Here is a 24337-nt window from a genome sequence, read left to right on the forward strand (position 1 = left end):
CGTTGGCTGCCATGCTCACGTGTCTGCAATAGGTGGGGAGCGTGGCTGGGGATGGGCAGGTCTGTGATGGTCTTGAGCTGGGACATCTTGGGTCTACTTCACATGATCTTTCATCTTCAAATGGGCTAGCCCGGCCATGTTCTCATAGAGACGCATGAGAGAGAACAGAAGTGCACAGGGTCTCTGGAGGCCCAGAGTCAGGCCTGTACCCACAGCCTCATCTGCTGCATTCACTGAGTCACTGCAAGACATAAGGCCAGGTCATGTGCAAAGGTGGGGAAATACACGTTACCTCTTGATAAGCAGAGATGCAAAGTCACCTGATAAGAGGCTGGGAAAGAGGGAGGAGTAAAGAATGGAGGCCCATCCCATGGGCTGAATTTGGAGGGCTGAGAGAAACCGGTGCGTAAGACTGTCTTAGCCCTTCAATGTGCAGACAATTTCAGGTCAATCTTAAGACTGATTCATGCAGGCCATGTAGGATTCCTTAGAAAAGTACCAGCTGAGGCGTCTTTGATGATCACAAGGTCAAGGGGATATTTTCGCATGAGAGAGGGTAGCAGTTCCTACACCTAAAAGATGAAAGAACAGACCAAGAGGTGGCTTTAGCCAAGGTCAGGGCTGCGATCTTGACCTTGACCTTGTCACTTCCTCCTGGGAAGTGCCCCTTGGGGACTTTGGAATGCTCATACATCCAGATGTGGCTCACGCTCACGTGTGAAGAGGACATCACACACACTGTTGTGGGTCATCCCCACAACACCTGGTAGTAAGGACCATTCTGAGATTTGTTGTTGAGTTTTATTCAGCACACCTTTGAGAACTCGGAGGCAGAGAGCAGATGTCAGGTTCGGCTGAGCTCTACTGTACAAGAAAACCTCTTCCTCGGAAGTGAAGGGAAAAAAAAGAGTCTTCTACACTTTGTGTAACACAAAAGGAACCTCCATGTTTCCACCCAGGCCACCCAGGCTACAGAATATTTTAAAGCTTGACAGTCTTCTATACAAAACAAAAGTGAACTGTTAGGAAAATACAGCATCTGAAGTGGATGTTTTCGTAATTATCTAGATATTAATAGAAGTTTCCCTGGTGGCTCAGTGGTAAAGAATCCGCTTGCAATGCAGGAGATCCCAGTTTGATTCCTGTGTCGGGAAGATCCCCGGAGAAGGAAATAGCAACCCACTTCAGTATTCTTGCCTGGAGAATCATCCCATGGACAGAGGAGCCTGATGGGCTACAGTCCCTGGGGTCATAAAAGAGTCTTAGCAAACTAAGCAATGACAAAAAATACCAACAGTCAAATGTTTTATGGCCTGCTGAAAATCAGATTTGATCTAACATCTACTAACAGTAAACAGGTTGGGACAAAAACACACCTCTCCACGAACCCCGACATGTCAGTGCCCTTGTTCTATTACAAAGAGTTTCAAAAAAATAATAATAATAATAAAGAACTGCTGTCTTTGGAACAACTGTCGCCAGGAGGGAGATGTGGAATTAGCCTGGAGACCCTGCTGAAAATCGAAAATATATGAAATTCATGAACCTGTAAAATTTGAGCATATTCCCTTTCACAGGCAGGCAGCAAAATGACAGCCATGCTCAAACAAAACAAGCAATTCCAGTTAAGGAAAGGAGTACAGCCAAGGCTTTATTTGGTCCAGGCTGAGGTTAGACTTGTTAGAAGAGGCAAGATTGGAAAAGAAACCATAGAAGACAGTCAAGCAGGTGCTCCCCCCCACCCCACCCCCGCCACCATCGGGGCTGTTTACCCCTCCTTGCTCTGTTCATCAATCGATGGAGGTTTTAAGCACCTGGATTCCTGGGTTGGGAAGATCCGCTGGGGAAGGGATAGGCTACCCACTCCAGTATTCTTCGGCTTCCCTGGTGGCTCATCTGGTAAAGAATCCGCCTGCAATGTGGGAGACCTGGGTTCAATCCCTAGGTTGGGAAGATTCCCCTGGAGAAGGGAAAGGCTACCACTCCAGTATTCTGGCCTGGAGAATTCCATGGACTATATAGTCCATGAGGTTGCATGCAAAGAGTTGGACATGACTGAGAGAATTTCACTTTCACTTTCACTTTAGGAGGGCATCACCTCGGAGGTAAATGTCTCCCTCTAGCCCTGCGATGGTTCTGAGAGGTCTAGGGGGTGAGGGTGGGCATGGAGGGCCCAAACACCCGGCCTCCGGCAGCCATGGGCTTTCGGTTCATTTCACTGATGCCCACACAGTGCCCACCAATGACACACATCCAGGGCCTCACGTGGCCCTGCCCACCAGGCACCTGGGACATTGCTGTATCTCTTCCTAGATGGGCCCTGTCCTCCTGCAGCAACTCCTGGAGGATGACAGTGGTGATTTCCCACTGCCTTTCAAGCTTCTCATGCACCCACCCCCACCCCCAGCAGTGCCCAGAGGTACCCTCTTGTACAGGGAGGGTACCCTCACAAAGGTCTGCAGCTGGCCTGGTGGAATGTGAAGTCCACAAGCGTCCACAATCTCTACTCACTAGGCTGTAGTTTCCCCCCGAGCAGAGCAAGGGGCAGATTCGGGGAAGGACTCCCACCTCCCTGGGCCCTGCCTGCAGAGTCTAAGAGCAGTGGTCTCCCCAGGGCAGCACAGTTGCACACGTAATGCAGGAAGAGTTAAAGGCTCCTGAAGTCATGGATTCCTCTCCTGGCCTGGGGAAGCCAGCGTTCCTAGGTCACATGTGAGATTCTACATCGGTGGGAGACAGAGTCAAAGGAACCCACAACTAAACTGAACACTTGCCTCTGGCCCCTGAGAGACTGAATGGTGATGAAGGGCTGGAACTTTGGCCTCCAGTTCTGCTTCTCCCACTTGCTGGCTCTGAGATTTTAGACAAGTTACTTCAAGTCCTGGAATCTGTTTACCCACCAGGGAAATGGGAATACGAGTTACCTACCCCAGTGGAGCTGGCCTGATGGATGCGAAGAACTGACTCACTGCAAAAGACCCTGATGCTGGGAAAGACTGAAGGCAGGAGGAGAAAGGGACGACAGAGGATAATATGGTTGGATGGCGAGTCAATGGACATGAGTTTGAGTAAACTCTGGGAGTTGGTGATGGACAGGGAGGCCTGGCGTGCTACAGTACATGGGGTGGCAAAGAGTCTGACTGACTGACCCCAGTGGATCCTTGTGAGGTTTAAGACTTCTATGGTACATAAAGATTGTAGAGAAATGCTGGCAAATAGTAAGCCCACAAAAGGACGGAGCAGCCTAGCCTCGGGGCACAAAGTGGAGGCCGGGGCTCCTGCTCACATCTCTCACTCTGGTGATGACTCAGGCCTCTACCCCGAAGAGCCTAAGCAGTATCTACAGAGGTAGAGGTCAGGCAAGAGCCAAGAGCTCACAAAGGTTCAGTATCCTCAGGTCAGTCTGAATTTTCAGTGATGAGGAGGAAGAGGCCCAGCTGGAAGATTCTGGAGAAGCCAGGAGGCTCTGACACCATGGCCGGTCCAGACTCTCACCCCACTCCCACCCCAACTGCCTGGCATCAGGCCACATCAGCTTTCCCTCCCCCATCATTCCCCACCAATGCCCCGGCCAAGGCATCTTCTCCTGTTTAAAGGGCCCAGAATGTTAAGTTTAATGGGCAGGCAGGAGCGGTGGAGGAGAGAAGGGGAAGGATGTGATTGGCATGGTCCCAGCCTCACATTGCCCTAGGGGTCACTCTTCACTCCCCAAAAGCGTGTTCAGCTCTGAGCAGCTGTTTGCCCATTTGCCTGGCTAATGAATGCCCCACCAGGTCTGGCAGGCTCAGGCAGGGAGGGAAGGGTGAGGAGGAAAGAGAAACCATGCAGAAGGGAGGAGTTGCCTGGGCCTCGGCCACACGCAGAGGCTCACTTCAGTGTTCACACGGGCACATGCACAGGTGCATGCATGAATGCATACAGAGGTGCACACTTGTGCACACACGCACATATATACCTTCTGGCTCACTGATGGCAGAGGCAGTGGTTGTAGGACCATCCAGCATTCTCCTCTGTTGGTGAAACCCCAGACCACGTCCCTGGATGATCACTCTTTGTCCAGCGCTTGTAACATGTCTTCTGGGGCTTGAGTCACTGAGATGTGACAGCCGCAGGCACTGGGCAGCTGTAAATATTTAACAGACTTAATGGCACCCCACTCCAGTACTCTTGCCTGGAAAATCCCATGGACGGAGGAGCCTGGTAGGCTGCAGTCCATGGGGTCACTAAGAGTCGGACACGACTGAGCAACTTCACTTTCACTTTTCTCTTTTCATGCACTGGAGAAGGAAATGGCAACCCACTCCAGTATTCTTGCCTGGAGAATCCCAGGGACAATGGAGCCTGGTGGGCTGCTGTCTATGGGGCCGCACAGAGTTGGACACGACTGAAGCGACTTAGCATAGCATAGCATAGCATAGGGAGCGGTGGGTGGGCCATGATTTGTTACTGTTGTTGTTTAGTTGCTAAGTCATATCTGACTCTTTGCAACCCCAGGGACTGTAACCCGCCAGGCTCCTCTGTCCATGGGATTTTCCAGGCAAGAATACTGGAGTGGGTTGCCATTCCCTTCTCCAGGGGATCTTCCTGGCCCAGGGATTAAACCCAGGTCTCCTGCTTGGCAGGTGAATTCTTTACCACTGAGCCACTAGGGAAGCCCGCCATGATTTGTAGGGCTTGCCAATTTCTGGGGTGTAAATGCTCTCTTGAGGCTAGTTTCAGGCCCTGACATGTCACTGAAAGTGTGGTCAGGAAGAGACTCCTCAGACCAACTGTGGTGAGCATCCCTTCTGCTCGGGTACCAGGGAATCACAGGTGATGTGAATGCAAGTTAAAAGACCACAGTACTCAACCCTCGCAAGAAACAGAACCAAACACCAGCCCAGCTGCTGGCCAAAGTTTGTTTGTTCAACTGACAATATTTATTGAAGTAAACAAAAACCAGGGATAAATCTTAGGGGGAAAAACAGTCCTTTTGACTTTTGCCAAAATACATAATTAACACTGACTCAGTGGACATGAGTTTGAGAAAACGCCAGGAGATAGTGAAGGACAGGGAAGCCTGACGTGCTGCCATCCGTGGAGTTACAAAGAGTCAGCTGTGACTTAGAGACTGAACAACAACAGTTAACGTAGGTGGGATGCTTTTCAGTCTAGAAATTGGCAGGATAAACATCACCAGGTAAGCGTAAGCTCAGGGAGACATCATCTCTTGAAATTTTTGTTTGTTTTGGTTTAGAATAACTTCAAAAGGCTTTATAATGCACAAAGCCAGAAAAGAACTTACTAGAGAGGCACCTCAATCTAACTGAGGTCACGTGGAAGGAGTCTCTGCCTCAGATGTGTGGGATCGCTTTGTATGAAGGGTGAAGGGTCGTGTGAACCTTCTGGAGTGACTAGCTGGGGTGGGCAGATGTAAACTTCCCCCTCCTGAGAAAAAAACTAAGTCCTTCTGTGAGCAACAGCCTCGTCCCATTGTTCTGCAAAATCCTCACCAAACAATTTCTTTTCATTCCTCTGCTTTGGCCTAGTTGTGTGCAGCTCACATTTTTATTAGGTTTTTTAAATAAACCTGAGATGACTCTCAATGCAAACAGAGAAAGCCTCGGTTACAGTCCATTTGAAAAACCGCTCACTAGAATAGGGGAAGCGAAAACACATTTTTGTATTTATCTAAAAGCAATGGAGCCTCAAACAGTAGTTAAGATTATAATATTCTTGAGGGAGGCAAAATCCTCAATTCCAATATAAACTATACAATTGGTTATCTCTATACTGTTAAGAAAGTGTCCCTGCCAAATGAGCTAAATATACTCTGGACAGCCAGGATCCTTCACAGAACAGCAATCTGAATGAAGGCAAAGAAGAGATAGAAACAGAACACCACCCCCAGACAGTAACCCAAAGCAGAAGACTGTAAACCTATTGGAAATGTGGGTTTAATGTCTCATCCTCCAGGAGCTCATTAGTGACACTGTTGGGCTATCAGAGCCTAGATTTATGAGGCTCAAACTTTAGGACTGACAGACACAAAAAGGTGAATGTCCAGCCACAATCCCACTGTGGGAGGTAGGAGTCAGGACCAACCCCAAGTTCAAGCTAAATTGGGTCAGGAGGGCATGCAGATGCTGCCTTATCAAAGCGTTCTTTTCAAAACCTTTCTTTATAAAATAACTTCCACCTCTTGAATTTGAAAGTTACAAGAATCCTATCTTGTACATTTTTCCAGAAACTTGGACATTGAATGAATGGAGGTGAACCTGCTTTTCCAGGTAATGGGGGATAGAACAAGAAAAGATGCAGCCTTGTGTTCCTCAAAAGTCAAGGCATGAGGGTCCTGGAGTCCTCTAGTTGATTCCTTCTTCCACCATTTTGAAGTTGTACAATCCTTGGCAAGTTACTTAACCTCTCTGAACCTCAGTTATCCTCATCTGAAAAATAGAGGTAGTAATAAGTATCATCATACGTAATCAGCATTACTGTTGAAATTATTCATTGAGATACACCAGGCACGTGGTGAAGGCTCACCAGTTGTCAGCCATTGGTTCTACATTTCATTGCTCCAGTTCTCCCACATTTTACCATTTCTTCCATGCATATGACAGTCTGCAGCATCCTGGCACTGTGTCAAACTTTAACTGCACATCTTACAATCAATTGAGTCTTGGTTTGATGAAACACAGTGTTGTAATTATCAGTACTATTATTACCAAAGAGATCTGACCATAAAACAATAATGAGACTGCTTTCACGGGCTGTGGACAATAAGCAGCCTTATTATTTTAAAACAGTGTGGCACAGACTTCCCGGCTGGAAGACTCTCCTGGGGGCCTCCATGCTGTGGGAAAGAGGGATGGATGTTACCTTCTAGCAGTAAGTGACTTGCTACAGATCTGTCTTGTCTTAAGCAGCTCAAGATCTGAAAATCTGGATCTCTAATTTAAAAATTAACTAGCAGATCATACTTTAAAATAGAGACCTTCACAAAAGTATCATCCATTTAAAGTAATGTTTCTCAACTCAATTTTTATCACCTCTACCCCTCAAAGATTCTTTTTAGATATTTTTGTCCTAATTACTCCCCAGTGAAATATTAAGACTAAAGACATACTGTATATCTACTTATGTATTATATATCTGTGCTTTGTTCATAAAAAGCTATACAAATGATGCACTAAAAAATGATTTTTCACCCCCCTTTGAGTGCAGAATTACTCCCCTTGAGAGTGCATGCTTTAGAAACAGATCTTAGAGAGCATTTGAAATACTACATGACAGGACAGTTTTATTTGCGCTCAATTTTTACATGACATGTCAACTCTGAAAGGAAGGAAACCCAAGTACTCCTTGGAAGGAAAGTTATGACCAACCTAGATAGCATATTCAAAAGCAGAGACATTACTTTGCCAACAAAGGTCCATCTAGTCAAGGCTATGGTTTTTCCGGTGGTCAAATATGGATGTGAGAGTTGGACTGTGAAGAAAGCAGAACGCCAAAGAATTGATGCTTTTGAACTGTGGTGTTGGAGAAGACTCTTGAGAGTCCCTTGGACTGCAAGGAGATCCAACCAGTCCATTCTGAAGGAGATCAGCCCTGGGATTTCTTTGGAAGGAATAATGCTAAAGCTGAAACTCCAGTACTTCAGCCACCTCATGTGAAGAGTTGACTCATTGGAAAAGACCCTGATGCTGGGAGGGATTGGGGGCAGGAGGAGAAGGGGACGACAGAGGATGAGATGGCTGGATGGCATCACTGACTCAATGGACGTGAGTCTGGGTGAACTCCGGGAGTTGGTGATGGACAGGGAGGCCTGGCGTGCTGCGATTCATGGGGTGGCAAAGAGTCGGACACAACTGAGTGACTGAACTGAACTGAACTGAAGTAGCATATTTGATAAAATGTTCACAGTGAGATGTCCACACCGTGTTCATTACAGGCCAGTGTCTCTAGTTGTTTTTTAGACCATGCTACCTGAGCAATTCACCAGGAAGGTGGGACATACATCAGCTGGATTTGCCTCTACAATTAATGTAAGCTTGTCTCAAAGTTAGGTTGACATTTTTTGATATGTATAAGTGTTTATTCACCCCGTGACAAGTAGCCCTGGATCATGTCACTCATTCATATGATAGTTATTGAAATCATTTCTGCAGTAGCTCCGTGATAATTTTCCTTATCTCACCTTGCTTTGTCGCTGAAATCAGCATCCTGGTTAACCATCTTCCTGAATATTTTCTACAGTTTAGCTCCAAGGGCAGGATTCTCTACATCCCTAATCTCACTGGTCTTGACCAGGATGAAGTTTCTTGGGCCCCAAAGGAAGGAATCTGGAAGCAGCAGAAACAACTGCTTCCTGCTTCTCACTTCTCACTTGCTGCTTCTAGCTTCTCACTTCCCACTTCCGGCTTCCAGTTTTGGCCCAAGCTTCCGGTGCCTCTGCCTAGAGGCAGAGACTTAGTGTAAAGATGGACAGATGATACTCAGGAAATGAGCTCTGTGGAGCTGAAAATCTTTGCACAGGAGGAGGAAAGAACAGAGGCTAAAGGAAGGGGAGGAATGAGGGGAGAGGGAGCCACAGCCTCTGTGAAGGCAGCAAAGGGAGGGAGCCAGTGGGGAAGAGCCAGGAAAAGGGGTGGTCACCCCACAGGGTAGAACTCCAAGGAAGTTGGAGTGGACTTGGGCCTGGGGCTGCAGCCGGGGGAGGCCCCAGCCCCTGCTTGGATTACCCCGTCAGTAGCCCAGAAGTAACCGAGATGACCTGACCCAATCCAGAGACCACTCAGAAGCAGGCTGGGAGGTTGCCCTGGGAACTGCTCCACCCAGAGCAGGGTCTCCCAGGGACCCAGAGGCTGGGCTCAGGACAGCACCCAGACTCCCCACCCCACCCCCAGTGCCCAGCAGACAGGCAGCTTAGGTGGCTCGTGTCTGAGATGTCATTTAAAGAGGGTAGGCCCTCCCACTCCACAAGAGGAGAGTGGTTCCTAAAATGTTAATTTTAAAAAACAGCCTGACATCATTTTCCCTGAGTTATAGCCCAAGTAGGGGCTCTAGGACACTCAATATGACCATCAGCTCTGTCCTGTCGAACCTCAGGGAAAAGGCCTGAAAGAGCCTTCTCTCCATCCCCGGACTTGAGGGCCTTTGCCCTCCATGGAAGGCAGTATTTGTTCTGATACGGATCCCATCCCTGGCTGCCTTGTCTGGGCCTTACTGATGTAGACGGGGCCAGCACTGGCCTCATAGCTCCTCTTTCCTTGTATGATGACCTGCCAGGGTCCCTGACCTAGAACTTGCTTGGCAAAGCTGGAGGTCCTCAAGAATGAGAACTGTGGAGGTTACTGAAAAATGCACTGTTATTCCTGAAGAGAGGGTCCCAGGCCTGGTAACCATGACCCTGATTTTCCTCCTAATCATAAATAAATGATAGCCTCTTTTTTCTTGTTTTGATTAGTGGAGAGGATCCAGGATGAAGAGGGCTGAGAGGTGGACAGGGGCATTGCCAAGGAGTTGAAAGGGCAGAGGAACAGGAAACAAAGACCATCTTGCTGGACTCTGTAATTTCTCCAGGGCTCTGCTCTGCTTCCACCAACTCTCACAAAATAGAGGTGGTGTTGAGGAGTTCATATCATATCTGAAGTCCAGAATCGTGCCGGGCTGACTGAAAACATTGGCAGGAACCACTTGTAGTTTTAAGCTGATTGATTGCATATTTAATTTAACTCCACTATTGGGGTAAATTCAAAAATCACTTTGCAGATCTTCACCTGACAAACGAAGGGGGCTGAAACAGGTAAGCTGGTACTGACACAGGATGTATCAAGAGACTGTAGGTCTGCTAAGAAAGCAAAAATTAGAAGCTGGAAAGTTGAGCACTGGACAGACTTGGTAGAAGAAGGCTCACACACACACACACACACGCACACACACACACATACACCCTTTGTTATCCTGTTTTATTTCCATCATTGCGGTTAACACAACCTGAGCACACGTCATGGGCTTACTTCGTTTGTCACCTGTCAACCCACCATTAGAACGCCCCTGAGAGCAGGAACCCTATGTGTCTTGTTCAACTGCAGGGACCCCAGAATCTAGAACACCTGGAGCCAGAGCTCATCACTGTTTGGGAGGGAAGGGAAGGAGGGCTAGCAGCTGGGCTCTTGTCCCATTATAGACGCTGAAATCAACCACACTGAACAGCCCTACACAAGCTGGTGATGTCAATCTCCTCCATACGCATCAGGCCAAGTACAAAACCATGGATGTGGGACAATGACCATCTCTAGAATTCTAAGGTTACCTAAAGGGCAACTGTACAAACCAAAGAGAGTAAGATGGAGAGAAGGAGAGTCCTTCCCAGTTCCAGAGGCTGGAATAAGCCCTGGATAATTCCAAATAATTCCAACCATGATAAACCCGCTTAAGAGGGGAGTTTGTGGTCGGCACTGTACAGTGAGCTGGAAACCCCAGAAATGGTCCCATCAGTAGGGTCTTGTCCCCGGAATACTGAGGCTCACTTTCCTTGGTCTGTAACTTTGCCCTGGTCAACACAGTGGGAATGCATTGCTTAGGGTGATGTATACATAGAGTCCTGGCCCACAATGTGTGCTTAGCCCATATTCTGATGTACTTACGTGGAAGGAACAGAAGCTGTGTGGTCTGTCTTGATGGGACAACAAGCACACTTGACTGGGAGATGTTTCTTTACTCTGAGCATAATAAGCCAGCTCATTTATAGCAAGACTGTGTGTAAACCTAGCTCCAGTCTACACCGGGACAACACATTAAGATGCATATCAGCCAACCGGAGAGTCCAAGAGGCGGACTGTGGTCAGAGGATGCTGGGCATGCACCCAAGGAAAGAACAGGGGTGTGGACCCTGGAAAACTAAGGGCTCAAAAGGGCCTAGAAATCTTATGGAAGCATCTGACAATGAGGAAAGAATGTAGTCACTCAGGCTACAGAAGGGGAACAAAAAAGTTAGACCTATGAGATAGGGAAGAAAAACCAGCTAAATGCAAAGAGGCTTTGGTAACAATTAGAACTTAAAGAAAGCTGAGCACCGAAGAATTTATGCTTTTGAACTGTGGTGTTGGAGAAGACTCTTGAGAGTCCCTTGGACTGCAAGGAGATCCAACCAGTCTATCCTAAAGGAGATCAGTCCTAAATATTCATTGGAAGGACTGATCCTGATGCTGGAACTCCAATATTTTGGGTACCTGATGCAAAGAACTGACTCATTAGAAAAGACCCTAATGCTGGAAAAGATTGAAGGCAGGAGGAGAAGGGGACAACAGAGGATGAGATGGTTGTATGGCATTACCGACTCAATGGACATGAGTTTGAGCAAGCTCCAGGAGTTGGTGAAAGACAGGGAAGCCTGGTGTGCTGTGGTCCATGGGTCTCAAAGAGTTGGACATGACTGAGCGACTGAACTGAACTGAACTGAAAACTTCATAACAATTAATGTACAATAGAGAAAAGGATGGCTTCTAGAATTGTTCTGACCTGGACTGGGGCCCTAATCTGTGTCTACTACTTCTGAAAGTGAAAAGTCACTCAGTCATGTCCAACTCTTTGCAACCCCATGGACTATACAGTCCATTGAATTCTCCAGGCCAGAATACTGGAGTGGGTAGCCTTTCCCTTCTCCAGGGGATCTTCCCAGCCCAGGGATCAAACCCAGGTCTCCCACATTGCAGGCGGATTCTTTACCAGCTAAGCCACAAGGGAAGCCTTAGTTCTGAGGTCTTGGCCAAATTACCCAATTTCCTTATGCCTCAGGCTTATTATCTCTAAATTAAGAGACATGACAGCAATTTCTTCAAAATTTGCTGTGAAAGTTAAAATTGTATAATGCATATAAGACACTTTGCACAGATAGTAAGTGCCCATAAACATAGCCATGATCATGTTATTATTGTGGAAAATTCAGGACATACTATTATGGGCTATCACCACCCAGCAACCCATGGTTTCTCAACACCTCAATATTGACTGTTGAGGCAGGGAGCTTCTGGAGGAAGTGAAGGGTAAAACTCCAAAGTTTGGAAAAAAGTCAAAGTTGAATCCATTACCATTCAAAGTATTCAATGGGTTGAATTGTATCCCCAAAAAGACATGTTAGAGTCCTGACCCCAGTACCTCAGACCATGACTGTATGTGGAGAGAGGGTCTTAAAGGCTGTAATCAAATTAAAATGAGGTCATTAGTGTGGGTCCCAATCCAATAAGATGGGTGTCCCTATAAAAAGGGGACATTTGGACACACACGGGGCAAGACCCTGTTGAGAGACACAGAGAAGACGGCTGTCTACAAGCTGAGGAGAGACTCCTGAAATCAAGTTCTCCCTCCCAGCCTCAGAAGGAACGAGCCTGCAGGCATCTCGAGTCTGGACTGCTGGCCTTCCGAGCTACAAGACAGTAAACACCTCTGGTTCAAGCCCGTGAGTCTATGTGGTACGTTGTTACGGTGTGTTTGCTCGGTTGCTCAGTCATGTCTGATACTTTGCAACCCCATGGACTGTGGCCCGCCTGACTCTTCTGTGCATGGGATTTCCCAGGAAAGAATAGTGAAGTGGGTTGCTGTTTCCTCCCCCAGGGGAATCTTCCTAACCCAGGGATCAAACCCATGTCTCCTGTTTCTCCTGCATTGGCAGGTGGACTCTTTACCATTCCGCTACCTGGGAAGCCTGTTAACAGCAGCATAAATAAACTAAAACAGGTCACCACTCACCAAACATATAGGGCCGCTTGGGTGGAGATGGCTATGGGCAAACTACCATCCGTCGTAAATACAGACTCCTGGGCGCCAACACCAACAACTGATCCAACTAGGTCAGGACGGGACTCCAAATCTGCATTTAAAAATCACCCCCAAGGTACGGCAAGGGATGGTCGGTTTAAAGGCACTGGATGGACAAGCTCCAGAGGACTCTTCGGCTCTGTTAACCATCCACATGAAGCAAACATGAGATTGAAGGTGTCTGCACACACATATGTGTCTGCGTGTGTGTCCACGTGTCCAGGGCTGTGTGCTTTCTAAGCATATACCCATGTTCAGAAAATAGCTTCAAGATTCTGCAGATGAGAATGACCGAAGAAGAGCAGAGCATACAAGTTGAGTTGATTTGTCTTTTCCAGAAGCAGCTTATCTTGGGCCAAGCAGCCCTGGCAGCTGAGTCCTGCTCCCGCTGCCGGCACAGCTCTGGCTGACAGCCACTCAGGCAGCTGCCAGGGGTCTGAGGGGCAGCGGGGTGAGCGGATCCAGCTGGGGTGATGCTGGGGCAGCTGCAGCTGCCCAGTGCCCGCTGCGCACGGCTCCTCTGCAGAGCGCAGGTGCTAGAAGCTGCTGGGCACGACAGCTGTTCCACCAAGTGAGCATGGGTCAAAGCGGGAATGTTTGCAAAGTCCACACCTGTATCTGTGATGTGCCATAGTTTCATTTTCAAAGAAAGAAATAGCAGCAGCTCAATACAAAGTAAGCATTTTTCTGGCATTTTCTTTTGTATAAATATTAGCCAGTTCATATGTATAAGGCCATTTTTCCACAGGAGCTTAGATATTAGGTCTGTGCATAAAGATAGCTGAAGACCCAGCACACTATGCAAACCTATGAGAGGACAGTGAGCCCCAGCATGTGTTTAAAAATAGGTGGGGATGTCTGAACTCATGTCAAATTAACAGTCTGCTTCTAAAGGGGGATAATTTATTAATAGCTGCATAATATTCTCCAATTGCATTTAACTTAACTAAAGCAGACTGAACAAATTCTATCAAGCTGAAAGCTATACCATTCCCTCATTCAGCTCTGGGTTGTCGTTTTTTTTTGTTTGTTTTTTTTTTTCCTCCTGTGTAATGGTTATCTATAGCTGCATAACAAATTGTCCCCAAAATGTAGCTACTTATTAACAGATGACTGGATAAAGAAGATGTGGTGCATATATATAATAGAATATTAGCCATAAAAAAAAGCACAAAATAATGCTATTTGCAGCAACATGGATGGATCTAGAGATGATCATACTAAGTGAAGTAAGTCCGACAGAGAAACATAAGTGAAAGTGAAGTCACTCAGTCATGTCCGACTCTTTACGACCCCATGGACTGTAGCCTACCAGGCTCCTCCCTCCTTGGGATTATCTAGGCAAGAGTACTCGAGTGGGTTGCCATTTCCTTCTCCAGGGGATCTTCCCGACCCAGGGATCGAACCCGGGTCTCCTGCATTCCAGGCAGATGCTTTAACCTCTGAGCCACCAGGGAAGCCCTACCCCTTGCAGCTTTTTACATTTAAGAAAAAAGATGTAAAAAGATAATATCATATGATATCCCCATATGTGGAATCTAATTTTTTAATGATACAAATGAATTTATTTACAAAACAGAAATAGGCTCACAGATTTTTAAAACAAACATGGTTACCAAAGAGGAAACATGGGAGGGAGGGGTAAATTAGAAGCTGGGGATTAACATACACACACTACTATATGTAAAATAGATAACTAACAAGAACCTACTGTATAGCACTTGGGAAATCTACTCAATATTCTGTAATGACCTATATAGGAAGAGAATCTGTGCTCGCTTGTAACAGACCACCCCTTGTAGTTTTTTACATTTAAGAAAAAAGGTCTCAGGCTGATAAACCGGAGACAAACAGACCTGATTACTGGGCTACCTGACAGCAGCTTTGTTTTGAAAAAAGGCAAGAAAAAGAAGCAGGCAAGACTCTCACTGCTTTGTTCCTTACCATATACCCCGGACTGTGAGCTCCACCTTTGTGATCCCCCCGACTGCCCATGTTGGGGGTGGGGCACAGTTCTTGAGATGTAGCCTGCCGTGTCTTCCCCCCGTGACTGGCAGAGGAATAAAGCCATCTTTCATTCCCTCCAAACTCTGTCTCTGTATTTCTATTCAGCATCGGTTACAGGGAGCCAAGACTTTGGTGACATGGGCAGAGCTGAAACAGGAAAGAAGCAGCCTTTACCTGATTTCACGTCATAAAGAAGCCAGTCTGTGCCTAACCCTTGAGGCTGTCTCTCTTGGTGTCATTAAGTGATGCAGTTGACAGGGGTGGGCAAACTTCCTGCAAAGAATCAGACAGTAAACTTTTTTTGGCTTTAAAGGCTATATAACCTCTGTCCCAGCTATTCCACCTTACCATGAGAGCACAAAATCAGCATTAAGTAATATGTAAAAGAGTGGGCATAGCTGTGTTCCAATAAAACTTTACTTACCCAACAGGCATCAGGCAAAATTTTGTTCACAGGTGTAGTCAGCCAAACCTTCAGTTGAGAAAAGCATATATTCTATTTGGGAATAAAATAAAAATTAGCAGTAAAGGTACAGTAGTGCTAGTATGATCCTATTTTGAACAAAGGTATTTTGGTCATATGTATAAAATGCTTCATCACAAACAGATGCAAATCATATTGAGTCCGTAAGGATAATCACCGTCCAAGTAGAGGACACATAACCGGCGAATTCTCCTGTTGTTTTTCAAGTCGTGTGACAGTTGAATCAATGGGGTGACCATGGGAAGACCTGAAATTACCTGATACTTTCCCTTTGCCATTCTAATAATGAATTTCTACCAAATCAACCAGAAGAGGAGTACTATTTATGTATTTATTTCAGTTAATGATATAACAGAAAAACATCGTGCTGTCCATGAAAATCCTATGTGTTTGGGGGGTACAGATGAAAGACAAAGCACATGATGGAACTTACTAAACCTAAAGCTGAAACTCCAGTACTTTGGCCACCTCATGCCAAGAGTTGACTCATTGGAAAAGACTCTGATGCTGGGAGGGATTGGGGGCAGGAGGAGAACGGGACGACAGAGGATGAGATGGCTGGATGGCATCATCGACTCGATGGATGTGAGTTTGAATGAACTCCGGGAGATGGTGAAGGAAAGGGAGGCCTGGCATGCTGCGATTTGTGGGGTCACAAAGAGTCAGACACGACTGAGCGACTGAAGTGAACTGAGAGTGAAGACAGAGGAAGAAGGTTGATGGAGCTCCTTTGAGTCTGAGCACCTGGAAACAGGAGTCAGGCCATTATCACAAGATCAAGGAAGTTTGATGGAATCTTTCTGTTAGGGGGACCACTGACCCAAACTGCCCACCGTGGCCAGGCACAGTAGTAACCACTTACATTAGTTATCTTATGACAGGATGTCCTGGTAAGGAACATGGAGCTAACAAGCTACCACCAACTGGAAGAATGTGGGAAAGATTAAGAGTAGAGAGGAGATTTCAGTCTGTATGTCCTACCGACCTCCGGAATCCTTCTCACTGGAACCCATTTGACTGAGTGATGCATGTGCCACCAGGAAGGACCCTGAGTCAGACTGATTGGTCAGAGAAAACCCAGAAACTAAACAATTACCGTAAAGCCTGAGACTGTGAACCATGTGGCAGACCAGTCCTCCTGGGTTCCCCAACCCTACTACTCTCCACTTCGGTGTTCCTCCTCAGTGATGTCTCTTGCTTTGTCAGCGTGTGTTATCTCCTTGGAAAATTCATTTTTGAGCACTAGATAAGAGCTGGCTTCCACAGTGGCTCCGACAGTAAAGAATTTGCCTGCAAGCTCTTGCTCCTTGGAAGGAAAGCTATGACAAACCTAGACAGCATACTAAAAACCAGAAACATCATTTTGTTGGCAAAGGTCCATATCAGTTCAGTTCAGTTTCCCAGTTGTATTCCATTTTTTGCCACCCAATGGACTGCAGCATGCTGGGCTTCCCTATCCATCACCAACTCCTGGAGCCTGCTCAAACTCATGCCCATCGAGTCAGTGATGCCACCCAACCATCTCATCCTCTATCATCCCCTTCTCCTCCTGCCCTCAGTCTTTCCCAGGATCAGGATCTTTTCCAAAGAGTCAGTTCTTCACACCATATGGTCAAATGATGGAGCTTCAGCTTCAGCATCAGTCCTTCCAATGAATATTCAGGACTGATTTTCTTTAGGATGGACTAGTTGGATCTCCTTGCTGTCCAAGGGACTCTAAAGAGTCTTCTCCAACACCACAGTTCAAAAGCATCAATTCTTCAGCACTCAGCTTTATGGTCCAACTCTCACATCCATACATGACTAGTGGAAAAACCATAGCTTTCACTAGATGAACCTTTATAGGCAAAGTAATGTCTCTGTTTTTTAATATACTGTCTAGGTTGGTCATAGCTTTTCTTCCAAGGAGCAAGTCTTTTAATTTCATGACTGCAGTCACCATCTGCAGTGATTTTGGAGCCCAAGAAAATAAAGCCTGTCACTGTTTCCATTGTTTGCCCATCTATTTGCCATGAAGTGATGGGACCAGATGGTATGATCTTTGTTTTTTGAATGTTGAGTTTTAAGCCAACCTTTTCACTCTCCTCTTTCACTTTCATCAAGAGGCTTTTTAGTTCTTCTTCACATCCTGCCATAAGGGTTGTGTTATCTGAATATCTGAGGTTATTGGTATTTCTCCCAGAAATCTTGATTCCAACTTGTGCTTCATCCAGCCTGGCATTTCACGTGATGTACTCTGCATATAAGTTAAATAAGAAGGGTAACAATATACAGCCTTGATGTACTCCTTTCCCAATTTGGAACCAGTCTGTTGTTCCATGTCCAGTTCTAACTGTTGCTTCTTAACCTGTATGCAGACTTCTCAGGAGGCAGGTAAGATGGCCTGATATTCCCATCCCTTGAAGAATTTTCCACAGTTTATTGTGATCCACACTGTCAAAGGCTTTGGCATAGTCAATAAAGCAGAAGTAGATGTTTTTCTGGAACTCTCTTGCTTTTTTAATGATCCAATGGTTGTTGCCAATTTGATCTCTGGTTCCTCTGCCATTTCTAAATCCAGCTTGAACATCTGGAAGTTCATGGTTCATGTACTATTGAAGCCTGGCTTGGAGAATTTTCAGCATTACTTTGCTGGTGTGTGAGATGAGTGCAATTGTGTGGTCATTTGAACATCCTTTGGCATTGTCTTTCTTTGGGATTGAAATGAAAACTGACCTTTTCCAGCCACTTCTGAGTTTTCCAAATTGCTGGCATATTGAGTACAGCACTTTCACAGCATCATATTTTAGGATTTGAAATAGCTCTACTGGAATTCCATCACCTCCTCTAGCTTTGTTGGTAATGATGCTTCCTAAGGCCCTTGACGTCCATGTATTCAAAGCTATGGTATTTTCAGTAGTCACGTACAGATGTGAGAGTTGGTCCATAAGGAAGACTGAGCACAGAAGAATTGATGCTTTTGAATCACAGTGCTGGAGAAGATTCTTGAGAGTCCCTTGGACTGCAAGGAGATCAGACCAGTAAATGCTGGTCTGGAAAGGAAAATCAACCCTGAATACTCATGAGAAGAACTGCTGCTGAAGCTGAAGCTCCAATACTCTCCACCTGATACAAAGAGCCAACTCAGTGGAAAAGATCCTGGTTCTTGAAAAGATTGAAGGCAGAAGGAGAAGGGGGAAACAGAGAATGAGATGGTTGGAAGGCATTACCAACTCAATGGGCATGAGTTTGAGCAAACTCAGGGAGATGATAGTGAAGGACAGGGAAGCCTGACATGCTGCAGTCCAAGGGTTTGCAAAGAGTTAGATGCAACTTAGTAACTAAACAACAACAGATAAGAGCCACTCTCGGACCCTGGAAGGGGTCCTCCTTCTTGCAAAATTTTCACTCATCATTCATCTACATAACCAGGAAAATATTCCAAACAATGGACTAAAGGCTTCCAGTGCTCACTCTTCCATTTCCTCATTTAGACTACACTTTGGAAATCCCAAACATTCAAACTCAGAGTGCCAAGAGGCAGGGGGATTTTTCCTTTAAAAGAGGGTAATAGTGGGTAAAAGTTAGCAGCCTCAGGGGCAGCATCAACCTTACCCTCTTGTGCCTATACATTGTTGCTTTTATTCAGTTGCTCAGTCATGTCTGACTCTTTGCCTTTACATGGGAACCTGTAATGAGACTCATTCACAGCCTCCTGGGATAATATGGGGAGTTGTTTGTAGTCATGGAGCACTAATACACATAATCAATCAATGTCTTCTCCTCAACTGTGATCAAAAACTGAAGAGATTTAACTTTTAAAAGGGAGATTGATGTGATGTTCATAAATCAGTGAGCTAAACATTAGCCCTCGTAAGTGTCATAAAATCAGTTAATGATCCTTTCTGTGGTGAATACAGTTCTTAATCAGTAATGCCATTACTGTATATGATGCCTCCCTTAAAATGTCTCAGCCAATGCATCTCAACATGCAGGATTCACTTTCTTAACAATCACGTGAAAAAATAAGGGTATATCAGGAATTCAAAGACTGCTTTGGAATTTCAACTTCCTAGCAGGTCCTGAAAAATTATAGAAAAAAAAAAGTCAAATGTTTGATGGTTCTCAAACTTTAGCATGAGTGGGAATTAACTGGAAGGCTTGCTAAAATACAGGTTACTGGGCCCCATCCCAGAATTTCTGACTGAGTAGCTCTAGGGTTGAGAGCTTCCATTTTTGCGAGGTCTCAGGCGACGCAGGTGCTGCTGGTCCGGGGACCACACTTTGAGAACTGTCGACTGAAAAGAATTGCACAAGCTAAAAATTAGAAGATGAGCATTCTGCATCTCTGAATGTTTGGAGACCTCCCTTCTCTTCCTTTTCTTAAGCTCCCTTATTTCCTTTCCATTTATCTACTAGTCAAAACCCCACTCACTGTGCTGATGGTGGAGACATTAACTGAAGTGGTGACTGGGGATGATACAGGTAAGAGGTTGAACAGGAAGGATGTGAAGGCAGAGCTCTGGGAACCTGGGCTCATGAAGGGTGAGACTGAGGGGCTGGGACAGAACCCAAGAAACTTCATGGAGCTGGGGACATGGATTTCCAAGGGAAAGAAACTCCTGTTGCACAGAGTTAAATTCCCTGATTTTGGCGGTGTCCGAGTGCTTGTGAGCGAGATACTAGAATTCAATAGTACAAAAGAGCAGGCAAGACTGTCACCTGGAGAAACCAGGGGTAAGCAAAGTGAAAAGCCCCCAAACTGACACAACTTGTTGACTTGAAAAGATCCACAACCTAAAAGCTGAGAATTGTGTTTTATTTGGCAGACACAACTGAGGACGTAGGCCTGGGAAGCAACCTCTCAGACAGCTTTGAGGGATTGTTCTCGAAGATAAGGCAGGAGCCAGGATATATAGGGAGATTTGCAACAGAGACCAGGCAGTCAGAATATCAAAACGCTACTGTTAAACAAAGGAAACCAGACATCTCAAGTTAATGAATTTAACTTGAATTAATGAATTTCTCTGTCAGAAAACTAAGATCATGGCATCCGGTCCCATCACTTCATGGGGAAACAGTGGAAACAGTATCAGACTTTATTTTGGAAGGCTCCAAAATCACTGCAGATGGTGACTGCAGCCATGAAATTAAAAGATGCTTACTCCTTGAAAGGAAAGTTATGACCAACCTAGATAGCATATTAAAAAGCAGAGACATTACTTTGTCAACAAAGGTCTGTCTAGTCAAGGCTATGGTTTTTCCAGTGGTCATGTATTGATGTGAGAGTTGGACTATAAAGAAAGCTGAGCACCGAAGAATTGATGCTTTTGAACTGTGGTGTTGGAGAAGACTCTTGAGAGTCCCTAGGACAGCAAAGAGATCCAACCAGCCCATCCTAAAGGAGATCAGTCCTGGGTGTTCATTGGAAGAACTGATGTTGAAGCTGAAACTCCAATACTTTGGCCACCTGATGCAAAGGGCTGACTCATTTGAAAAGGCCCTGATGCTGGGAAAGATTGAGGGCAGGAGAAGAAGGGGAAAACAGAGGATGAGATGGTTGGATTGCGGCATCACCAACTCAATGGACATAAGTTTGGGTAAACTCTGGGAGTTGGTGATGGACGGGGAGGCCTGGTGTGCTGCAGTTCATGGGGTTGCAAAGAGTTGGATACAACTGAGAGACTGAACTGAACTGAGCTGAACTGTGTATGGAAAGATGCAAGAGTCTGGACTCACTGAAATCATTCCTTTGATCTGCCCTCAACTATCTGGGGCCAGAATCCTCTTCTTTCCCGCCCAGATGCCCTCAGGGTGCACAGTTGGGGGTGGCTGCAATCACAGAGGCAGCCTGCTTGGCTCCATCCTGAGTGCCCTCAAGGCTCACCACTGGGGGCAGCTGCAGTGGCTTGAAGGCTGCAACTTTCTTTGTTTACTGATGGCAGGCAACATTTTTCATGCACAGACCCATTATTCTGAAGGAGTCTGTAAACTTTCTATGAAGGCTCAAATAATAAAATTTAGGCTCTCCAGCCTGCTTCATATCTACCATATCTCAACTCCAGCACTGCAGCATGTGGCTAGTAACCATAGACAATACACAGATGAATGCACATGGCTGAGTGTCTATAAACTTTAATTAAAACCAGAGGCAGGTTGGACTTGGTTCATGAGCTGCAGTGTGCCCATCCCTGCCCCAGAGGAGGAAGGACCCTCACCAACAGACCTACCCTGGCTCTCAGGGTCTGAGTCACATCTGAAAGGCATAAATCCCTCCACGCCCACAGTTTCTTCCTGAAGGGTCTCGCTTGACCTGAACAGAGAACCACAACCACCAGCACACCTGGATTTTATCTTTTAAAATGTGTCCCGGAGGAACTCTTTGTTCAGTACACCTGCACAAACAACACGGCATGTTAACATCTCAAAGCTTCAGGATCTGGGGAGTTGGCCGGGGTTCAGCTGGTTTAGAGCAGAATATCAGAAGCTGACCTCTGTCACTTGTCACCTTGCACCCTTTCAGCCTCCAGTCATCCAGAATATAAGCTCTAAAAAAGCTGAGAAAAGTGAAAAGGAAAGCGACCCCATGGACTATACAGTCCGTGGAATTCTCCAGGCCAGAATACTGGAGTGGGTAGCCTTTCCCTTCTCCAGGGATCTTCCCAACCCAGGGATCAAACCCAGCTCTCCCTCACTGCAGATGGATTCTTTACTAGCTGAGCCACAAGTAGCCCCCCAAAAGCTGAGAATTTATCTTCAATTTCTAGAAAAGTGCTTGGCATGGAGTAGGTCCTCAAAGGTGTCTGCTGAATTAAAGAAAGTCTATAAAATCAGGAAACCCCTTTTTAGTCTTGAGATTTCTAGGTCTGTCCTCAGAGTCTGGTAAGGGACTGTAGTTCCCTCCTCCTGCCCTTATAACCCTGGGATGGTAGCGAAACCGCTTAACTCAGATAGAACTCAAACCCAGCCAAAACCCAGACAGGGGCCTGAACCCACGGGCTGGGATTCAAATCCACCATCTTTTAATTAAAATCACACCCCTGGTCTCAGGACTTAATGAAGCTCAGTTTTTGTTTTTGTTTTTGTTTTTTTTTGTTGTTGTTGTTGTTTTTGTCTCACCACAGAAGGAATTTGGTGAGAGGGAAAGTACATGGGTTTACTTAGTGAGAAAACACATTCCGTAAACAGAATGTGGTCCTTCTCAAAAGAGCAAGAGTGATCCTGGGAAAAACACAATTCACAGACAGAGTATGGGCCATTTCAGAAGGCAGGAGGCTCTGAAATACTGTGTGGCTAGTTTTTATGGGCTGGGTAATTTCATAAGTTAATGAATGGGAGGATTAGTCCAACTATTTCAAGGGCAGGGATTTCCAGGAATTGGACCACCACCCAGTCTTTGGCCTTTTATGGTCGGCTTTGGAACTGTCAACTGGCGGGCATGTCATTAGATGCTAATATATTATAACAGGGGTTTGTTGTTATTTTTCAGTTGCTAAGTCATGTCCAACTCTGTGACCCCATGGGCTGTAGCACGCCAGCCTACTCTGTCCTCCACTATCTCCCAGAGTTTGCTCAGATTCTTGTTCACTGAGTCAGTAATGCTATCTAACCATCTGATCTCTGCTGCCTGCTTCTCCTCCTTCCCTCCGGCTTTACCAGCATCAGGGTCTTTTCTAATGAGTCAGTTCTTCACATCAGGTCTAAAGGATTGAAACTTCAGTTTCAGCATCAGTCCCTCCAATGAATATTCAGGATAATTTCCTTTAGGATTGACTGGTTTGATCTCCTTGTCCAAGGGATATAGGCTATTGGAAGTCAAATCTTTCACTGTCTTGGACCTAGTTGGTTCTAACCAGTTTATGTCACATCTCTAACAGTAATGTCATTCTTTTAAAGGTTATGCCTTGCCCTCTTCCCTTCTGGCTCAGTAGGAAGGACAGGGCTTCCGGGGGCAGGGGGCCAGGGGTCGGGGCGGGGGGGCGACTTGGGGCCAGTATATGTGTATCAGGACCATCCCCTGTGAGTGGGTGATAAGGACAAGGTTCCTTCCTCTTTCTCAGCTACAGTAGCTGAGGATCCTGCTGGAATCTCAAGGACCACTCAGTTCTCCAGCCATGTAAGTGACATTGGAAAAACTTGTGAAGAACACCAGGGAGGAGCCCAGGATAAAAGCAGAGCGCTGTGGGCAGCTGATGGAGAGCCTGGAACCAACACTGTGTCTCATGGGATGGGGCAGATTTTAGCACCAGAAACTCCAGCAGGGTAGTATCAAAAAGAGAGTGGCTGAGGGGAGCAAACCTTCTATTTATGTCACAGATCCACTAGAGACAATACTTTTTATTTACCTGCAACCTGCAAGCATGGAAGGAGAAAAAACTAGACCCTGAAGTCTGAGAATCTTCCAACAAGCAAGAGATTTGACATAAGATATATAATCTATGGTGGTGAGCTAAATTGATACAAAGCCAGGGAGCTTTTGCAGCTTGAGTTCCTAACAGTAGGCGTGATTTATGCACTAGCACTATTCCTCACTAGGTGTGGGTTTAGGGCTCGATGCAATTCTCTTACACGTATTTCTGACTTGGTGTTATACAAGGAATGGGGTTAAAGATTACATTCCCCAATGAGTAAGCAGCAGGTAACAGGAGAACCCTGACTAGTACACTACCTATGGGAGGTCTTTTTTTTTCCCCCCCATTAAGACCTTCAACTGGTTGGAGGGTAAGCTGCTTTACTCAAAGTCTACTGATTTAAATGGTAATCTCATTCTTTACATGTCTTCAGAGAAACATTTACAGTGCTATTTGACCGAATGCCTAGGTGCTGTGGTCTAGCCAAGTAGACACAAAGATGAACATTTGCCTGGAGTTATCCTCTGATGGTGTTGTAGAGAGAGAAGCTCAGGTATTGGTCCACGTTTCTTCCTGAAGTTACAGGAGCCCTCTCCTTAATTCCACGAATTCTTCCAGTATTCTACAAGATTCCAGTAAATATTCAGAGTTGGTTTCTCTTTCTGAGAAGAAAAAGGAAGAAGAGAGGGGAGGGGAGGGGAGAGAAGGTGGGAAG

The 24337-nt window shown here is 45.9% G+C and overlaps 1 long non-coding RNA gene and 1 other non-coding gene across 6 annotated transcripts in view; both read right to left on the bottom strand.

Annotated features, from left to right (window-relative positions):
* Window positions 1-4434: 4434 nt before the first annotated feature.
* The window catches only part of LOC109575084 (uncharacterized), a 34087-nt gene continuing 14184 nt past the window's right edge, over window positions 4435-24337 (bottom strand). For all 5 annotated transcript variants that reach the window (XR_011562460.1, XR_011562456.1, XR_011562457.1 and 2 more), the window contains 4 exons: window positions 24134-24284; window positions 15233-15304; window positions 14983-15081; window positions 4435-6428 (listed from right to left, as the gene is read on the bottom strand). This is a non-coding gene — a long non-coding RNA (uncharacterized lncRNA). The remainder of the gene's footprint in view (window positions 6429-14982; window positions 15082-15232; window positions 15305-24133; window positions 24285-24337) is intronic.
* On the bottom strand, window positions 14187-14258 carry TRNAS-GGA (transfer RNA serine (anticodon GGA)). Its single transcript has one exon. It is a non-coding gene; the product is annotated as a tRNA-Ser (tRNA).

Source organism: Bos indicus, chromosome 20, assembly GCF_029378745.1.
Source record: "Bos indicus isolate NIAB-ARS_2022 breed Sahiwal x Tharparkar chromosome 20, NIAB-ARS_B.indTharparkar_mat_pri_1.0, whole genome shotgun sequence".
Taxonomy (NCBI): Eukaryota; Metazoa; Chordata; class Mammalia; order Artiodactyla; family Bovidae; genus Bos; species Bos indicus.